Source organism: Phasianus colchicus, chromosome 7 (genome assembly GCF_987193195.1).
Source record: "Phasianus colchicus chromosome 7, bPhaCol1.hap1.1, whole genome shotgun sequence".
Taxonomy (NCBI): Eukaryota; Metazoa; Chordata; class Aves; order Galliformes; family Phasianidae; genus Phasianus; species Phasianus colchicus.
Window position 1 is genome coordinate 17,775,573 of NC_143442.1, and position 20,364 is coordinate 17,795,936.

The following is a 20,364-nucleotide window of genomic DNA, read 5'->3' on the forward strand; positions in this document are numbered from 1 at the left end:
GATAAGGGTTGAAATGAAATTCTATCAGTTATTTCTAGAACAGTGTGATGAACCACTAGTTTCCAAGGGAAGAGGGGAGGGAAGGGGGAGGATGAATGCATTTAAACAAATTCCATTATTCCCATCAAAATATTATATTTGTATATAATAAATTAATATTCAAATTTATTTTAGAAAAAGACCTTAGAATTTATTCCTAGAATGAATGATTACCTACAAGACAATTCTGTGAATACCATATAGTGAATAGATAACAATACAGTATTTTTTATGTTCAGCTTTGGATTCCATTAACATAAAAAGAATGATGTTTGTGTTGAATTATGTTAATACATTAAATGGAGTCTTGTTAGAAAGCTGCTAAAAATAACTGATTGATATGCATGCTGACCAAAGTATATCACAGGTATTTTTAGTATTTTAGAATTCGTTAACGTATCTTAAATTAGTAGTATTTAATTATAACAAATTGCCAACTGCCATGAAGTAGACTGCAGTAACAGGGGAGAAAAGAAGTTGCTGTCCAAGGTACTGCACGTAAAAGTGAGTTTTCTAATTTCTCTTTCAAATAAATTATAATTCATTAAATGCTAATTTTCCTTAGCTAGGAGCTTGCCTTGTTGAAATTCCTTACATGATACTGCAGCATCAGTGCTATGCTGTTACTTTCCAGGGCCTCTTCTGCTGCATTCGAGTATAATCACACGTCCCAGCACCTGACAGTCCTCTGTATGTGTAATTCATTTGGTGAAAAATCTGTTCTACATTTTATTACAGACTAGTTTTCAACTGTGAATAAATATATTAAAAATCTTTGAATTCTACATGGTACCTGTGAAAAGGCTACGCTCTAATGTATATCTAGCTAAGATACTGTTAAGGCATTCTGCAGAGCAGCCACCTAATGTAATTTTATCTGCAGTATTCACCTTAGATATTTTAGAAGTACATTGATTCATGTATTAAAGCAGTAAATAGGAAATAGAATCCTGGATATAACTGCTTCCTTCAAAAGATAATTAGACTGCAAGAAAATCTAATTTTATTTTTTTTTGCTTTTTTATCTTTTGTCTAATAAAAGAAGAGTATTTGTACTTTAAAGGGTAAAACAAAGCAATAGCCAAGAACTGCAGTAAACCTCTCAGTGCTAATAGCTATATCCAATAATGCTTCCCAACACCACGCTCAGGCAAATGGATTTAATTCACTGCTTAATCAGTCAAATCAACAATAATCCCCATACGGTTAGAAAATATGTTTGTTAAACAAATCCAGTCTATGATTTATTCATTTTTAAAGTGTCTTAAAGCTAGATGCCTAGAAGAGCTAGTCTGATAATTTAATCATGCTGACAGAGCTGATTTCACCTAGCAATTCTCTCTGCAATTCACAGAATGGCTGACAGTTATCTGCATAGAAAAAACAGCACAGTAACCATTTAAATCATGCAAAAACATTTACCCAAGAAGATGTAGCAAAGATCAGGATCCAGCTTCCAGACCCCATGAAGCATGAAGCTGAGGAAGCAATCCACTAGCTTGCTCAGGCCAGCAGTGTCTCTCCTACACTTGACCTAGACTGCCTTACATAATGAGGAATCAGTGCTGTATCCTGTGTGGAAGAGCAAGCTGAATGTCATCACTGGCAGAAGTAGGGAAAACTGGCAGCAGGCAGGCTAGTAGTTAGCATGGTGATCACGAAGTCTGCTTTCCCCGAGTGCTCTGGGCGAAAACACAAGAACAGCTCAGAAATGCTGGTGTCATTCCTCCCCTGGAACGAATGACCGGAAGGAGTGAGGGTGTTACAAACGTAAGGCAGGCTGCAAGTGCAAAAGCTGCATCTGTACTTGCTATCAAGGTAATAGAGTTCCTGTCACACTGTCTGCAGGACTGCATAGCTACAGCTAATTGGAGAGCAACAGCACAGCAAAATAAGAAAGGAGATGCACAGACTACTGCTGCTTAGATTTTTCTATATAATACCCGTTGTGGTGAGTAAAAGAAAAGCAATGGTATAAGATAAAGTACCGGGATTCATTTCTAATGAGAAGTGCTGTTCCTTTAAATAAATCTTACTGCATGCAAGTAAGTTCATTTCTGAGAAAGGAACCATTTGTTCTCTGTTTCAGCTGGAGTTGCAGAGGTTAAACAGATTACATTACAGAGATTTTGATATTTTCAAGAAAATGATGGGTAAGATATATTTATTTTGGTGAAGACTTTTTGTTATTTTTGAGGTGTTTTTTTTTTTCTATTTTGTGGGGGAGAAGCTCTGGGGCATTTCCTAGTTTATTATTGTTTGAAACTTATCAGCACTTTCTCTGCAGTGAGCACAAGAAGAGAAAAATATATCCAGGCTTATCCAGCAGATAGAGACCTACAAATCTTGTTGTTTAGAAAAAGCAGCTTTATTTTACTTAAAATCACTGCCTATAACTCCTACTCTATATTTTATTTTAATACTTTAATTGTAGGTAAAGAACCTTAAATCCTGATAGTGCATAAAATCATTCTTGAATGAGTATTTTGAACAGTATAGTTTATCCTTGTAAAATAAAGATTTTTACTACAACAGTACAACCTAAGTTTTTTAGTTATATTTGAGACACTGCTATTCTTCGAGATCAAAAGTAATGGCAACTGGATGCAAATTTCTAATGTCCATGTAGTGTTGATAATTAATATATTAATTGAGGAATAAAAGAAAGTATGTCTTAATAATACTTAATGTTTTATGTAAGCATTATTAAGAAAGTACTTATGAAAAGTACTTCCTATGAAAAACTATTTATGAAAGCAAATTTGATGCTCCTTCAGCTTTAAATTAAACGTGTTTGAGATGAATATCTGAAGTAATAGATGAACGTTATTTTACTTCATTAAATAATTTGGCTTCATTAAATGCAAGATAAAGTAGGAACTCAGTAACAACACCACCACCAACATCAAAGGACATCTATTTTAATTATTACTTCTCTTTTCTAAATAAGCATATTATTGCTTTTCCAACAAATTTTATCAAGTTAAAAAATTTCTTTTTAATTAGTTGCTTTTTTGGTCCATTGTGAAATGATTTTCTCTGCTCTCTTGAGAATGGCAAGAAAAATAAAATACAGGAAAGATCAGTAAATAAATCACTAATGACTAAGGATATACTAGCTGTGCATCTAAATTATAATTTGGAAACCATAAAAATGCAAGGGAAATATCACTTGAGAATGATTTTTAAATAATCAATGGTGTATTTGAAATCAGTAACTATCTATCCAATCACACCAGCCTCTGCAGCCATAGCACAGTTTAAATATTACCAGAATAATCTGCCTACAAATCAAAATTTGACTGTGTCAGGTAGAAAAATAAAGTTTATGGAAAAAAAAACACATGTAAACAAATCCAATACACACTAAGCAGAAAACCTCTAAATGAACAGAGTATTTCTGTTAGCTAACAGTTAGCTAATTTGAGAGCGAGCAGTACAAAAGGCAATATGCAGTTTCTTTTATGTTATAGTTTAGGCAAATATCTATTACAAAAGTTTGATACAGATTATTCAATCTATGGCAAAATTATGTAATAAATGCAGTTTTTCCAGCCTTATTTTTATGATCTTGCCTATAACATATATATATGTAATTGCAGAAAAATTACTAAGTTTCATCATATCCTTGAGCATAAGTAAAAATATAGAATAGAAAATTTGTAAACATTAAATTATTGTCATTCAGAATATACCTGCAGTCCATAATTTTGTCCAGAAAATAAAAATTGTTTATCTCACTCAAGAATTAGTCAAATTGCTCTGCCACTGGATGACAAAATTTCTGATTTGTGATACTTTTTACAAGGATTTTTGTTCTAGATTACCTTGGCCTTAACTTCTGTCAAGTCAAGAATATATTAATACAGACACAACAGCTTTCATATAGGGCTGGTAACGAACAACTATTTCTGAGCCATCTGCACTGGTGAGTGAGTAGTCAACTGTAATGCTTGACAGTGGTAAGAAAATCAGTAATTTATATCATTACTCAAAATGCATTGTTCTGACACCCCAGCAGTCAGAAAGATTTCTGCCAAAGTAAATAGTTTTAAAAGAAAAAAAAAAAAATTATATCCTTTTGCAAATCATTGGAGGACAAAGTCGTTGATCAGAAAAGAATGGACTGGATTGCCCTTCATGCAAGGACACATGTAAACATATAAATGTTTGAGATTTGAACATGTAAGGAATACAAAACAAATTAGACTGCTTTACTATAGCATACCTTATGCAGATACTGGTACTGAAGTTTCAAGAAGACTATAAGTCTATGAAACAAGTTCAGGATTTTTTTTTGTTTGTAAAATTTGTCAGAAGTTAACAATGCTCATTGCTAAATTATGCTTACTAGCTACATTTATTTCCACAGGGTTCTATTCCATGCAGAAATGAGGGAAGCAGTATCTCACAGACTTTCTGCCAACAACCTTGAGTAAACAGGATGCTTTTTTTTAGGCACCTTGCTCTTAAGATGCTTTGTGTATAAATAAATCATTACTTGAGGTTTGCTCATACTAAGATAGATTCCATTTGGGATTTGATGAAATGTTAAAATGTAACAATATCACTGACTGGTGGAGAGACTTCTACAATATCTTGAATTTCAGGTGTTTTTTTTATTGTTTTCTTGTTTGGTTTTTTTTCTTTTCCCCTATCCTTCCCTAAACTTGCTTTCTTTTCTCAAAATAATTACTTCCTTGTGCTTCTGAACTTTCCCAAGTGATTGATGCAGACACATGTAAACAGCAGCCTGCAGTCTTCAAAAAATAAAACCCAGTACCATTATAGGGCCCTGTATTTAGACCTGATCTCATGTAGTCTTATCAATGGATTGCTTTTTTTTCCATATACGATTATCCCAGTCTCTCTCAAGATTTTAGATATGGCGGCATATCCAAAATCCATTTGGATTGGTGGCATGTGCCACCTTCACTTAGCAAAACCAATAAATGCATACCTCATTTTTTTGAAATAGGTAGTAAAATTTTTACATTTGTTTCTTTGAGGATTAGTAGTAGTAGTTCCTAACAGCTCAAGACAATTAACAGCATTCTAAATTTACTTTATTTTTTATTTATTGGTGGACTAGTCAAAGATGAAGATTCTTCTCCTTTACTTGGTTAAACTTCCTGGGGTGTCTGATTGATTCCAGTATCTGAATAGGCAGATTCTAGTACAATTCTAAAATACTCTTCTTTCATTCTTAAAGGATAAATTACCATCCTTACAACTGCATTATAGAGCAGCTCAAGAAGTAGTAATATTTCTGAACATATATTGTATGTTTTAGATATACAGTGTTTCAGTATTTTCAGATCTCCCTTCTTTACTGTTCTACATGCTTGGTGTTCTTATATCCTTTAAACAGGTTCCTGGCTTTCCTCCAAATACTCTACTATTTCAGCACTGATAGGTGAAATCTGAATTCTAAAATTCTGTGCAGATTCCTCATATAGGTATCACTGATAATGCAATTTTCTACAGATGTAAAATTTCTGATAATGTTATACTTAATTATTTTTTAAAAAAAGCTGAAAAATATATGACCCAAATAAGCACAAAAACATTTTAAATTTACCACTATGAACAATGAGTAGGTCAAGGTCACAATAATCTTAATAGTCATACCATTCTTTGACTTCTCTCCGGCATATCTCCTCTGCCAAAAAAAAAAAAAAAAAAAAAAAAGCTATGACAGCTTTTTAAATTTCCCAGATTTTTAGTAAGATTTATAGGTCTGCCTATTTAACCTCTGAGAGTATATACACTGATTTCCTAGGCCACTATTTTTGTACTTATAAAAAAAACCTTGCTGTTTTGCACATTAATACTAAAAGAGAATGACAAAAATAGGATGAAAGAAGGAGAGGGGAGAGAGAGTGACAAAGAGAGAGAGAGAGAGAGAGAGAGAGACAGAGAGAGAGAGAGAGAGAGAGAGAGAGAGAGAGAGAGAGAGAAAAAGAAATTAGTTAACCCTTCAGTAAATATGCCTCTTTATTTGGAGTAAATGACTGACTGTTATCAATAGAAAATCATCAGAAGTGGTAATCTGTACTTCAGTTGTTGTTTCGGCATATTTTCTCAGTCAGTTATTTCATTACATTAAATTTAGGTTTATTTATTTTATCTCGCTAAAGAAGTCCCTATGAGCTGAAGAGCAAGTTAGCAAGTTGTGGCAAATACATCTGGTTTTGGAGACTTAAAGTTGTCGGTCATCCAAGAAATTTTTTTATTTTTTTTTTTATTTTTTTTTTTTAGAAATTGTTGTATTGGAGCATTACTTTAAACTCCAAGCTAACTGTAAATACCTCAGAATAACGTCAGACAAAACAGATGTATAGTTCAGCATAATAAATGTACCATTAGTGCTAAAAGAGCAATACAGCTTTTTTTTCTTTCTTTCTTTTCTTTTCTTTTTTTTTTTTTCAGGAAACCTTCTAAATAACTGAGTGTGCACCACTGGTGATACTGATTTGACACAAGAATGAAACTGCCTAAACCAAAATGTTGAGAGACGTACCGCATAAACAAGTTCACAATTCTAGCAACAAAAGGCATAGAGAGATGAATTCAGTGTCATTCTGAACTTAAGTAGCATATTTTACACATTCTTCAGTTGATGTGGAACCTAAGCCCATCTAATAAATTATATTTAGGCCTGTTTTAGGTTTTAATCTCCACTCAATTCTTAGAAACATTTATAGTTCTAGAAAAAAAAAAGTATGATTCAATTTTTTTTTTTTTTTTTTAATAGGAAAATGATAGTTCTTGTATTGTACTTTACCAGGAATTCTAAAAATATCTGTAATACCCCAAATACTATTCCATCACCAGATTTTGTTCCTTTTATTTAATTCATTTGGCTGCTTCCATTAGATGACACAGACTCTCCTTGATCTCTTTCCTCTCTTCCCAAGAGGTTCCTAATCATTTGGGAATAACTTATCCCAAAATTGCCTAAAAAAACCCTATGTGTCTGGCATCTACATCTGTTTTCAACAGAGGACTTACTGAGCAGTAATAAGGGCTTTTCAGGATATATATTCCACATCCAAACTTTGGACTTACACATTACTGTTTAAACTAACTTAGAATAATGGAATGGCTTGGGGTGGAATGGACAATAAAGATCATCTAGTCCCACTGGGGCCAAGATGTACAGGTCTCTAGAGCAAAACATGACTGTCTTCACTTCTCCAACAACCCCAAAAATAAGTATTACTGAGACAAGTCTTTCAGGTCAATATCTTCGACCTAAAAACAGAACCTACAACTAGTCTCATGAGATAGTGATAGAACAGGATAGATCTTCCAAATCTTCTTTGTAAGTTTCAAATAGTCCTTCCAGAGCAAAAGGATTTAAGGTGCTGTCAGCTATACCCTGTAAAGTCCAGGTTCTGAGGTCAGTCACTAGCTGACAAATACACAATATATTATTTATATAGCACAACATTTCCTTGCCAATGCTTTTTATATAGACAGGCTTGTATACAGGTCTCTCTTTCAGTTCAAATGCTCCCAGAGTTTGAGCTTAGCAGCACTACATATTGGCCTTAGAAAGGATTTGAACTCTGTTTAATCTAAAAAAAAATTCAGAAACTATTAGAATACCTTCTTTTTAAAACAAGTTTTTCTTGTCAGATTAAGCTTTTATTTGGTCACTCTTAGTTGATTTACTGAATAATACCACCACTTAACTAAACAGCGAACTGAAGGCAACACAATTTGTATAATCTTCAATAGTATTTTGAAACTTAAAGGACAAACAGTCATAAATTTCTGTTATTTTGAAAAGATAAATTATTTTGCTTATCTTGCTCATCTTTTTGACACAGCTGTCTCTTTTTTATTCCCTCTACTGTGAAAGTAAAGTGAATGTCCTTGTGAGTGACTGTATGGTTTGCTGTCATGCAGAGGAAAAAAAAATCAACAATAAATTGACAAAAGCAGTAGATAAATAGCCATGTGTTTTAACAATAATGGATGATTGTATTAGCCTTTTTTGGCTTTCCAACATTCCCTCAAACAATGAGATCTCACAAAAAAACTGCTGCAGAAGTTCCCCTTTTTCTCCACCACTTCTAGTGTGTTATTCTTCAAGATTCAGCTATAGCTATACTCAAATCACTAACTGAAAGTCAGTGAGAAAAAGCACTTTTCCAATTTTTTCCAGGTCATCTCAGATGGGTTCAGCAAATTCTATATTTTATGGCATTTCAATGACATAAAATTATTCACTGTGCATTTACTTCTTCAAAGTATTTTTACTGGAAGCTATGGTAAAGTGACCTTAAGAAAACAATTCACTACTCTTCATCCTTCAGTCACTGGATGGGTGCCTATTATAGCCCTACCAGAGACCATGAGCCAATACTTCAGCTTACATCAGCTTTGAGCCTTGCTCAACTCAAATTTTGATGTCTGAAGGTGGAAATAAAGCAATGAAAATCTATCAGCTCTCTTGCTTCAGACTGAAGTGAAGTGAAAGCTCAAAGGTCTAAATGGAGTTACTGGAGAAGGAGATTGAACTCTCCCACAAGAAATGTAAGGAATTCCATGGCATACTCAAATAGAAACATTAATAGAACACTTCCTATAACCACAGCTCTGTAGTCTCAAAACCCCCTCAGGGACTTCAATTGTGATTTACCAGCTTCCTGGAAACAGTGGGTTTCCCACTAAATTTTCCACATAACCTTCTCCAAGACTTAGAAAGCAAGCTCAAGTCATTTTTTTAATCTTCTTTTAAAAATAAGACATCTGTGAGGACATCAACTATGTGGCAGCTGCTCCCATAGCCCTAAGCCAGGTTACTCTTATAGGGAGCTACAGACATTTTCCTTCTGCATCTCCCCACCCTACCTTGTGTTACTCAGAGTCTGCTACAGAGGCAAAGCCAGTCTGGAACTAGAATATTATGTTTAAGACTATCATTGCTGAAATATAGGCTTAAGTATTTTCAATGGGAACATAGAATAAATGCTAATTCCTAGTGACTTTACTCAGTTGCAGCCACTTTCAGATAGCTAAATTATTTACAACAAAATAAAAATGTGGAAAATACAAAAGGAACAATCTTTCAGAGAACTCCAGACCTCATGGGCTAGAAAGCTTAGTCTGAGCTTCAATCCACGAGACTGAGTTACTCCACTAATGAAACCAAAGATTTATTTATATTGACTGAAATCAGGAGGAGATAAAATAGTTGGGTGGCAAAGTAGAAGAAATGCTGCTAATGCTTCTTAGGGCAAGTAATTGTACGTTGAAAGGCACAAAGATATCTTGTGCTGCAGGAGAAGGAAAAGCCCTTGAAAACTTTTCTCTGCTCATCTGAGCTGCAGCCCCAAGCCTTGCAGTCTTTTTAAAGCTGAGTTCATAAGCAAGGTATAGCTGGCTTATTCCCACTGTTCCTTTAGAGTACAGATATATTCCAAAAAACTATCTGATCTCCAGGGGCTAATTTGTACTATACCTCAAAGGAATTAACAGAAAAAGGAATAAACAGAATACAACTGACTTATCTGTGCATCAGGGAGAAGTTCTTTCATGACCTCTAAAGGAAACAATTTTATTACAGTCATCTTAAAAGAGAACTGTCTGCAGAAGTCAGAGGAAAATATTCTTTTAAGATGGAAGGAACAGAGAAATTGCTAATATACAGCAAAGTATATTCTCCTGCAGTTATATGTGTTTCTTAATTTTCTCTTTGGCAAATTAATAATTCTGTCCTTAATTCTGGATGAATTTCATTGCCAGACCTTCAAAACACTTTGGTATCTCTCATTAGATGTTAGTAAAACTCTAAAATTTTTCTTCAGGTCCCCTCATGACGTTTTGCCTTTTGTTCATCAGAGCAATACATCTCAACTGATAGTATGCTCATGTTCCTGCTTCCCCTCAAAGCCCCCCTTGCTTTTCGCCACAGGAACATACTGGCCTTTTTTCCCAGTCCATTCCATTCATGGTCATTTTTTACTTTGAAAACTTTCATTCTAACTTCAATTGAAAATCAACTTTTCTATTCTGTATTTTGAAGTTCCAATTTTTTGTACTTTATATCTGACTATACACAAATGTAATGTTTAATTTCAATTTTTAAACCAAACTACACACCTTGTCCCAAAATCGCAACTTATAACATACACTGAAGATCTCAGATATTTCTTTGCTGGCACCATTTGGGCACATATCTTTATAGAGGAAACTTTCTGGGGGTCACATCAATGTCTGTATTCACTGCATGTCTCCCCATGAGGAATAGCACAACTACCTTAAGTGAAATGTGGCTCTTATTGTTAAGAGGACAGTAGTAGGAGCTTCTATACTTTTAGCAAACTTTTATTAATATTTGAAACTGAAAATAAGGAGCAGCTGCAGGCCTATGCTGTCATGACATGGCTGTGAGATGTGACTCTTGATACTCTGGAGTTAAAGGATGCTCTGCTCTCCAAATAGCATTTACACCGCTGTTTGCTAATTTTTCAAATCTGCTTAAATTTTCATTGCAAATAATTTTTTGAACAGAAGAGTTCTACTTTTGTCTTACTTTCATAAAATCTATGCAAATGTATGTTTTGAATCATTACAAACCTTTGAAAGCTGATATTCTAGATGTTGCCATCATAAGCAATAGCCAATGCATCAGAAAGATTACTATTTTTTTTCTAATGCGACTGAATTATGACTGAAGTGGACTTCCTTGTTTGTTTGTTTTTGGTGCATCACAAGGGATGCAGAAGAGTATCACAAATGCCACAAAAATACCCAAATCTTGATGGAGAACTATTCAGGAGTATAAAAGGTGGTCCTCTTTCCTAAATGGCATCACACTGAAAAACATAATAATGACCATTTTGGATACACCAGTATCATTTGATTCAAATGCCTTTCTGCCTTGCTATGAATATTTTGTATTCGACACAAGCCTGAAGTCTCAGAATCACAATTTTTTTTAACTAGGAAAAAATAGCCACTAGAATACATTAAGCTTGTGGAACATTTCCAAGATTCCTTCAGCATTCTCCCCAGAATATCTCCTTCCTATTCCCAAATATCTTTGCAGTCTATCTGCTATAAATATCTGTTAGAGGAAGATTATTATTTGCCAGTTATCCAGAGTGAATAGAGAGCTTTCTGCTTTTTGTTGTTGTTGTTTTTGGTTTTTTTTTGTGGTGCTGAGAATTCATTGTTTATGTAGGTTAGATTTTGCTGTCTGCATAGACAAAGAGCTCTGCATAGATACTGCAGGCCAAGAACTATTGATCTTAAATTTTTATTGAACAGAAACAAAAGAGAGTTGAAATAAAGATAGACATATAAAGTGGTGGTCTCCTAAAGGATTTTAAGCTTGTACTAATAACTAGAAAAATAATTATTAGAGATCACGTAGATCATTTTTAACCAAAATCCTGCAAGCAAATGCAGAGCACATTATTTTGTCAGAGAGCAAAATAATAATTCTAAAATAAAAACTTTTGTCTAGAACGTTATCTCACCCATCAACATCAAGAAGTTGAGAAGACATCAGCAGTTTTCCTTCCTAAATAAATAATTAACAACAACAACAACAAATAGAATAGCTGAATAAAATGCAATATACATGATAGTAGAAAAAGTATGTTTAATTAACAACTAAATCTTAGAGTTATTTTTGCTAAGTTAAAATACTTGAGTTTATTGTTGGAGAATGCCATTGCATTCTATGTATGAATTTTTCTTCTATTGGCACAGCTTAATTTTCATTTGTGTTTAGAAGTTTTGTTACTGAAATGTTAACTGCTTCTTGAGGTATTCTGAGTAGACATCTGTATTAAGTTGCTTATGGTTACTGCTCAGTTTGCTTTATGAATTGCATTTGCAGCCTAAAACCTGAAGAGACTGCAAACATGATTTTTATATTGTTGTTATTTTTTAGCAGTTTGATAGAAAAAGCAAAGCAGTTGTCAGTAATTAATGTGAATTATGTGTGTTCCTTTGCTTACAATAAAAATTATTGTAAACGGTGTAGCTGGGCACCTATCATTTCAAACAGAGCAAGGTAGACACTATGCATATACAGTATATATTAAAAAAAAAAAACACCAAGGTATTATCAAATAATAGGTTCTTGCAAACCCTGTTTTTTCATGTGACAGGTAATTGTATCTAAACAAGTATTTCTCTGTTACTGTTTGCTAACACAAAGCAGTTCAGGCTTGTGAGGCCTGATTTTCCTGTAGCGTAAAGATGGGAACTTTGAAAGTGTTTCTACTACTTTATCTCTTGCTGTTTGCACCCAAATGACACGTAGATAAAACCAGCCTAACCCATATCCAAATATGACTGGATAGAAGATAGGCTGGGAATTGGAATTTGCTTATCATGAGAAATAGAAACTGATCAGAGATTCAAATTCTGTGCTTGTGTAGTAAAAGCATACATGTGTGCTTCCATAGAGTCTCTACTGAAAACATATATGCATACTATATTGTTTTGCCATACTAACCTCTTATTTTTTCAAATGTGTCTAGTACCCATGTTGCTATTTTCAAGAACACTGAAGCATTACATATCCCAGTAATTTGAAAATCCAAGCAAAGAAAGTTTCTGAAGATCTTAGTCTACTGTTATTTAAAATCTCACTGAGCAAATAGAAAGTAAATTGTTGACAGAACATCCTTCTCAAGATTATTTTCTCTAACCATTCTGATGTATAAATGCCAGTGGAATTAAAAAAAAACAAAAAAAAACCAAAACATTCTTGTTTGTTGGAAATAAGCCTGGGCCTAATTTTACACATTGTCACTCACTAAAGAATTCAAAATTATTTTTTTCCAGCACTCTTTATCTGTTGATTGCATTTCAGCGCTCTGTCTAAATGGTTACAACGAAAGGACAATTCATTGCCCTCACTCTCCTTTTATGGTGCTCAAATGTTATCCAGAGTGCTCAATTTTAGAACTGACTACACAGTCAAGAGCTTCAAAAATGAAAAATACTTTCAATTATCTGTGTTTACGTCATTACACTGAAGCTGTCTTTTTACTATTTAGTATCTAAGTTAGCTTTGCTTAAATTTAGTGATAAGTGTCTGAAGTATTGATCCTAGACCTGTTATTTCCTTCTGTGGCCTATTCTAATGCACTTTCAGAGTTCAGTTGACCTTTTTCATCAGTTGATCACCTCCCATAAAGCTGTACTTGTATCAGCTTGGTGTTCCTCTTGGCCTGTTCTTTAAAACAAACATTAGTTACTCAAGATCCCTTCTGATTACACTTATTGCAAAGTATATGCTGATATTCATGATGTTTTTAGATTATTTAGAATAGATTACTGATAAATAGACTTGAATGCCACTGTGTAAAAGGTTCTGAATTTTATGGACAGGGTTGTAATGTTAATGAGGAGTTAAATGTTAATAGTTGTATCCTGAACAGATAAGTGGTATCATAGTAATCTGAGTGGTTATGTTTGAATTTATTGAATTGTGTTTATCTCCAATTGAGACTGACAGCTATGGATCTTTCATTTGGGAATTTCATGAGGATAGCAACTAGACAGCTGTGATTTAACAGAAAGAATCAGGAACCAACAGGAAAAAGAATAGTCTACATGGAATGTCTGTTTTGCTAAAGCTTATAATGCCATGAAGTCCTAAGTTCCTATATATTAAATGGGAAGCTGAACAACTCCAAACATTTACTAACCCTCTTAAAAAGACAGCCCCCCATTTTGGTTGCAGTCAAGTACTCCTAACCAGTTTCAGGCACTGGCTCACTGGGTTAACTTTGGTGGGACACCTGCAATCAGCAGAGCCAGGAGTCCTCTAACTCATTTGTTCTGACCTGGTACCTTAGCAGTCTTCCAGTCAGACTGACTGTTTCCAATATCATGGTTTCTTGTTTTTACCATTATAATCCTTGGTCCAGCCAACTCATTCATAGACAAGCATAATGCAAGTAAAACATACAGTATTCAGAAAATATTACATAGATGCTTTATGCTTATCACAATTGGATCACATTTTTTCCTCTGTTCCTGAATATTTTTATTATATATTTTCATTTCTTTCTCTGTATAATTCAGGTCACCGTTTTCCTCTCTTTCTCTCTCTCTTTTTTTTTTTTTCTTTTTTCCTCTTTCCATTTTCTTCTTTATTTTTAGCTACAAAATTCTTCCTTATCCAAGCAAATGTTAACATTGAGCACTTTGCTACTAGTTATGAAGCTTTTAAAATACTGATGACCACACTTGGGACTCTGATGTGATTGGATTGAGCAAATACAACTGCTGCAATAAAATATCCAATGTGTCACGTACTAGAGAGAAAAAGGCATAGAAATAAAATCATACACATTCTACTTAAAAATACAGGGTAGTGTATATACTCCCTTTTTTGAAGCAAATGACACCTTTGCTTTACCTATTAATTCTCCTTCTCTAGTCCTAAGAAAATCACAAAACTTTCTTCTTATTTATGGAGAAAGGAACACAGACTAGTCTGATATCTTTCCTAGAAGTATCATCCTTGTAATATCATGCCTCCCCTGCTGTTCAGTATGCAATGTCTCTGGCTTGTCTTCCCACCCAGAAGTCCTCTCTTTCTCTTCTTGAGCAGTTTAACATGCAATTTGATAGCTTTCAAAAATGGTTTGAAACCTTGAATAAGAAATGAGAGTAGTTGGGACCAATTGTTCAGAACAGTGAAATCTGTCACAGTGCATATAGCCAACTACGCGCTGACAGTTCTTTTCACTCTGAACGGGATAATGTGAAAGTCAGTAAAGAAATATTATGTAACCTGCCTTGAAGCCCACATTACCACAGTTTTAGAGAATCTGAACAAAGCACAGAGCAAACTGTATTTGTTGTACAGAAGAATTAGTTGGTTTTGTTCATCTTCTAAAGCAAGTTCCTCAGGACAAGGACTTTATCTTTTTACATTTCACAGTAGTAAGTGTACTGCAAGCACTTAACAATTAATAATAAATAGTAACTAAATTGAAAGCTTTTGAAAGGTGCCAGATTGACATATCTGGAGAATTCTCCCTATTTATACAGAGAACAGGCAGAGCAGCAATGCAGGATTTTTTACACTGTCCCCGAAATCACCAATGCATTTCCCATACAGTGTTGTACAAGCATCATATGGTAACTGCTCACAAAATCCTAGAGAACCAGACTCCTGTTTTTATATTACAAAGCAAAAGTAGGGCTTATATCTTATTATCAACCACCAGCTTCCTTTATTTATTTTTCACTGGAATTAAACTCCCCAAGTAAAAACATTTTTTAGTGGATAATTTTGATGGTTAATAACAAAACAAAAAAAAATTGCTTGTTTTTAGGATTAGAGGAACCACTATCTACCAGACATTTCTTTATATACCATAATATTTTTTTTATTTCTATGTGAGGTAAAACTATGCTATTTCCATTTTAGCCCCTTATTTTTTTAATTAGAATATCTTATCATTTTATAAAACGCTGAGAAACATCATCATACTATAACTACGTAATCAGCGATATATTTTTAGGTAACATCTAATTATTCTCTTTGAATTTCCCATTAGAAATACACAAAATACTTTTTAAAGACATCCCAAACAAATTGCAACTTCATCCAGTGTTGTACTTACCAGTAATTCTTTGGGTGGCAGAAACAGAAGGAACTTCTCCACACTGTGTAAAAGAACAAAAAAAAAATATTTCATCTGATGTGATTTCTCCATGCCTATCTCATTTCACAGAACAGATTTACCTTTGCATGAATTGCTTTGCAATTAGTACAACAGCAGGAAATCAGGATCATCTCCTTTACACTTGTCAAAATCTCAGTGTCCAAGTAATGGAAAAAAAAAATGGGAGTAATAGGGCAGCATTCTCTAAAGGCATCCATCTGCTTTTGCACTGACAACAGCAAAGGGCTGGTACTGGGGCAATGTTAATACCATCAACCTGACTGAAACAAACTCCTGCAGACCTATTCTCACATGTTTGTATTGAGTGCTCTGGGTTCAGGCACAGTGCCTGCTACCCCTCAGCAGCTGTCCCACCCAAAGAACAGGCCCTTTTCTCCACTACAGAATTCTTGAAGCTCTTAGGCTTCATAATCTTTGGTGCCTCCTTCACCATACACTAGATAGAGATGAACTCCTCCAGAGTTGATTTACTATAGTGGTTCATAGTTATCAGTAAAATACAGCTTTTTGCTACCATTTTTGGCTATTCCACAAGTTATGGTTCAATAGCATCTCAAATGACAGTACTTTTAATCAGTATTTCTATTTTGCCCTAAAAATAGTCAAAGATGCAACTTAAAAACATTATGTCAAAGATTCCACTCAAAATAATAAATTCACAGACACTATTCTGTTTCTACTGCACTCCTCCTTATTCCTAAAAATATTGTCAAAGTGAACAAAATTTACTTTTTTTTTTTTTTTTAAAGCTGAAGTTCATTATTAGATCTGTTTATATTCTGCACTTAGAACAAATCCAACAGAGGTAAAAAGTACCATTGTCTGCTTCCACACAGTCACTAACTCTAGCAGGTTTTTTATTATTTATTATAATAATACAGACATTGAATCTGAATAGCCAGACATATTTTTAGCCAGTTCATACTTCTGGAGTTCTAAAGAATCAGGAGTTCACTGAATTTCTCAATATTCTCTTAAAGGACATCAGAAATCTCTGTGTTTCTGAGAGCCTGAACTGCAAAAGTCTGCTGTCCAAACTATACCTGCAAAGTACTGCAGCGCAGGCTGGCTGCCTGCTTCAGAAATTTAACCCCCTGCTTGGAAAGCATGCTGTAGAATTAACCCACTCTCACACCGTTTTATCTCTAAAAGCCTTGATACATTTACTGAGCATACCACTGAAAATAAGTTAGTTTTTCTATTTTATTAGCATTTGTGAAGAGACAGGTGAGTTCTAATTTTAAAGCCTTCGGTCTCATTCTTTGCCATACTCAGGAATCTGGGCTGAGAGCCCCGAGATGAAGGAGGATGATTCTATTAATTTGTAGGGGAGTACTACTTCGAATAAATCCTTTAAAGCTAAGGGAAAAAAAAAAATCTCTTATTATTTTAAGGGGCATATATTATTACTAGATACATGTTTGTATGATGTTCATCAGTTATTTTCAGATGCATAAGATATTCATAGCAGAAACAATGATATTTAAAGTAGATTTATGCATGTTCATTATCAAAAGGTTCATGCCACTAAAAGCTAAACTTCTTAAATTTAATGACTGAGGGGGACCTTGAGGGAGAAGGAATTTTTGCCTTGCTAACAAATATGAGCTACTATTTATGTTACTTTCCTAGTCAGGTTTAGATGGTAGTGGCCACTGTTACAGACCTGCTTACTTCCATTTCAATTCTTCAGCTAAAGGATAAAAAAAACTTAAATGGCTCCCCACGACGCAGTGAAGGAACAAAGCAAAACATATTTCCGCCACACTGATTTAAAAAGTCACCATCAAGGGATCTTTGCATTCAGCTTTGCATTCAGTACATTCTACTTCCTGATGCTATAACTCAGCTTGGAGGCAGTGAAAAGCAATAAAACTCCATTAGAGGTGGGGCAGCAAGATGCTAATAAATAAAATAAAATAACCCTATTGGGACACTACATCTTACTATAATATTGTATACTCTGGTAGACATTAAGAAGTAATTAAACAAATAGAACTCACCCATTTTGATTAAAATACCTTAAGAAGTGGAGAAATTTTTAAAAAATTTAATTGCATCATAATAAACATGTACATGGCCTATTTTGTAAATAAAGAAATAAAAATGTTATGAACATTTAGATTCTTAAAAATATCTCTGGAATTCAAAGAATTTAGCTTTAATTGAATAAAAACTTTTTAAAAAAATCTCTTCTAATCCCTGAAAAATGTGACTATGGCAAAGACACTTATGCTTGATGCACTTCTGAATCATGTAAATCTGGAGAGGAAACTCTTTAATTCCATGATTCAATGCAGTCTTGACTAATCTTTTTTTACGCATGCCTGAGATGCAGTAAGAAAACCTAATGTTTTTTTAATTAAAAAAAAAATACACTGAGAAACAGAAAATAAATAATGCAGTATGATATAACCAATCGATGAAAGTAATCCTGAAAGTTAATTCACTGAACGGGTGACATCTTACACTATCCTGGATTTGGTATAACTCCCACAAACCAAAGGTATCACATCAGTTGTCTACGGTAGTTGATTCCAGATATTTTGAAGTTGAGCCTCAATGATTATGAGCCTCAATTAGTTAAGGACGTCATTGTAGTCATACTTCTGACTAATTATACGTGGCAAGATTTGGTAGGGAAAGGTAATTTCCAAGAGGAGCTATAAAGGAATTATTAGTTATACACAGATATACACAGACAAGTTGTTCATTAGTCACAAAGTTCAAAAATTCTAACACAATGGTGTTAAGTTTCTGTAAATTTTGAACATCTTCTTACTATTTTTTTTTTTCTTTTCTTTTTAATGAAACTCTTCCACCTTAGTTTACAATTTAGAAATTATGGTGGAGAAATAACTGAAAAACATAACACCACACTGTATTAACTACTGTATTAACTACAAGTCAGCAAGTGTTTGCACAGAGGCAAAAATAGCATGGGACTGAATTAACAGCGTGCAGCATGCTCCTGGGAATCGTGAAATAATGAGAGAATGGCAAGACAGGTTTGCTAACTTCTATGGAAGTTACGGAAGGTTAATGGAAATATACTGTGTTGTCTGTGACAGTAATGATTAATCATGACTATAGCGTGTCAGCATAATGACAGTAATAGATATAGATTATTTTAAGGGAATTTGTAGTAATCCCTTAATACATACTGAAACTAATCAGATGCATCCAGAAACACTTGAGTATGTATGTTTTACAAAATACAGAGAAATGTGCAATTGCTCAGTAGCCTTATCCTACAGAATTCTTCTACTGAAGTTGAAAACTTCTTATATTTGGAATGGCCTTTTGTTTTATTATATCTACTTTTCTTACTGCCATGTTAGTGTGTTGTCTATAATACTTGTCATAAACCAGTCTGGCCAGGAGCCAGTCATCTCTAAAGAAAAGTTTTCAAGACCAGAGTCTCAGTAGCGTATATATTTAGTGATCAGCAAAATTTTAGAAAAGTTATTTGGAACCAAGAGAGAACATTTCTTTTGAAGCATTAGAGAAGTTAATAGCTGAAATTACGCTGAAATTTAACTCTACTCTAGAAACTGTTAACAAAATGTCTAACCTAAAGAAATTCTCATAAGGTTATGAATAAACTACACACTTTTCAAAAGTCCTTACCACTTTTTTCAGATGAGATACATTTTAAAAGGATATAATTTCATATGAAAAAAAAAAGTATATAAAATTAGCACAAGTAGAAACCTAAGTTGATTACTGGTCTTTAAGAACAAACTTTTATCTTCTTCTACTTACAGGTAAACATTTAGATGGTATTTTTGTCATGTTTCAAAGTTGGTTTAAATCACTACTGGAGTGTTTTCTATCTGTTTAGGTGAGAGCTGACCACTGTGTATCTGCTATTTGAATTATACATACAAATCTGGAGTTTTAAGGGGAATATAATATTCCTTGTGATCAGTAATCTAATTAATTCTAAAAGATAATAAATTATCTCTAATTTCTTTACTAAACGTCTTTTTTAACATCTATTCTAACGGCTGCTGAAGTCTATTTGCTAATGAGGTTACCTACCACCATTTGCAGGTGCTGTCACATGTGAAATAACTACAGCTGATCCAATTACTCTTCAGCTCCACTGTTTGAACCATCTGCTGCAATAAACTGATTTTGTGTTTTTCTGGCTGAAAGGCATTTCCTCTTATTTCCAGACTAGGGAAAAAGCAGGAAGAAGGAAAAGAGATGGAGACTATCATAGAATCGTATCACAGAATCATAGAATTGCCTGGGTTGAAAAGGACCACAATGATCATCTAGTTTCAACCCCCCTGCTATGTGCAGGGTCACCAACCACTATTCCAGGCTGCCCAGAGCCACATCCAGCCTGGCCTTGAATGCCTCCAGGGATGGGCATCCTCCTTGGGCAACCTGTTCCAGTGCATCACCACCCTCTGTGTGAAAAACTTCCTCTTAATATGGGACAAGGAAAGCAAAGGTGAAGAGCAAGTAGGTACCAAATAATAGAAAAGCTGAGCCAGTATGCTCTGGCTTATTTCTCCATAAGAATACTGGGAGATTTTTACTCACTAAAGTGATTCAAGATGTGTATGTAATGACAGATTTGAATAAAAAGAGTACATACACATTCACATTTTGGATGTTAACAGAGATA

The 20,364-nt window shown here is 34.1% G+C and overlaps 1 long non-coding RNA gene across 1 annotated transcript; it reads left to right on the top strand.

The window, feature by feature from the left end:
• The first annotated feature begins 1,495 nt into the window (after positions 1–1,495).
• LOC149917245 (uncharacterized) lies at positions 1,496–20,257 on the top strand. Its single transcript, XR_016468257.1, has 3 exons — positions 1,496–1,990; positions 2,129–2,192; positions 19,904–20,257. It is a non-coding gene; the product is annotated as an uncharacterized LOC149917245 (long non-coding RNA).
• Positions 20,258–20,364: the final 107 nt, after the last annotated feature.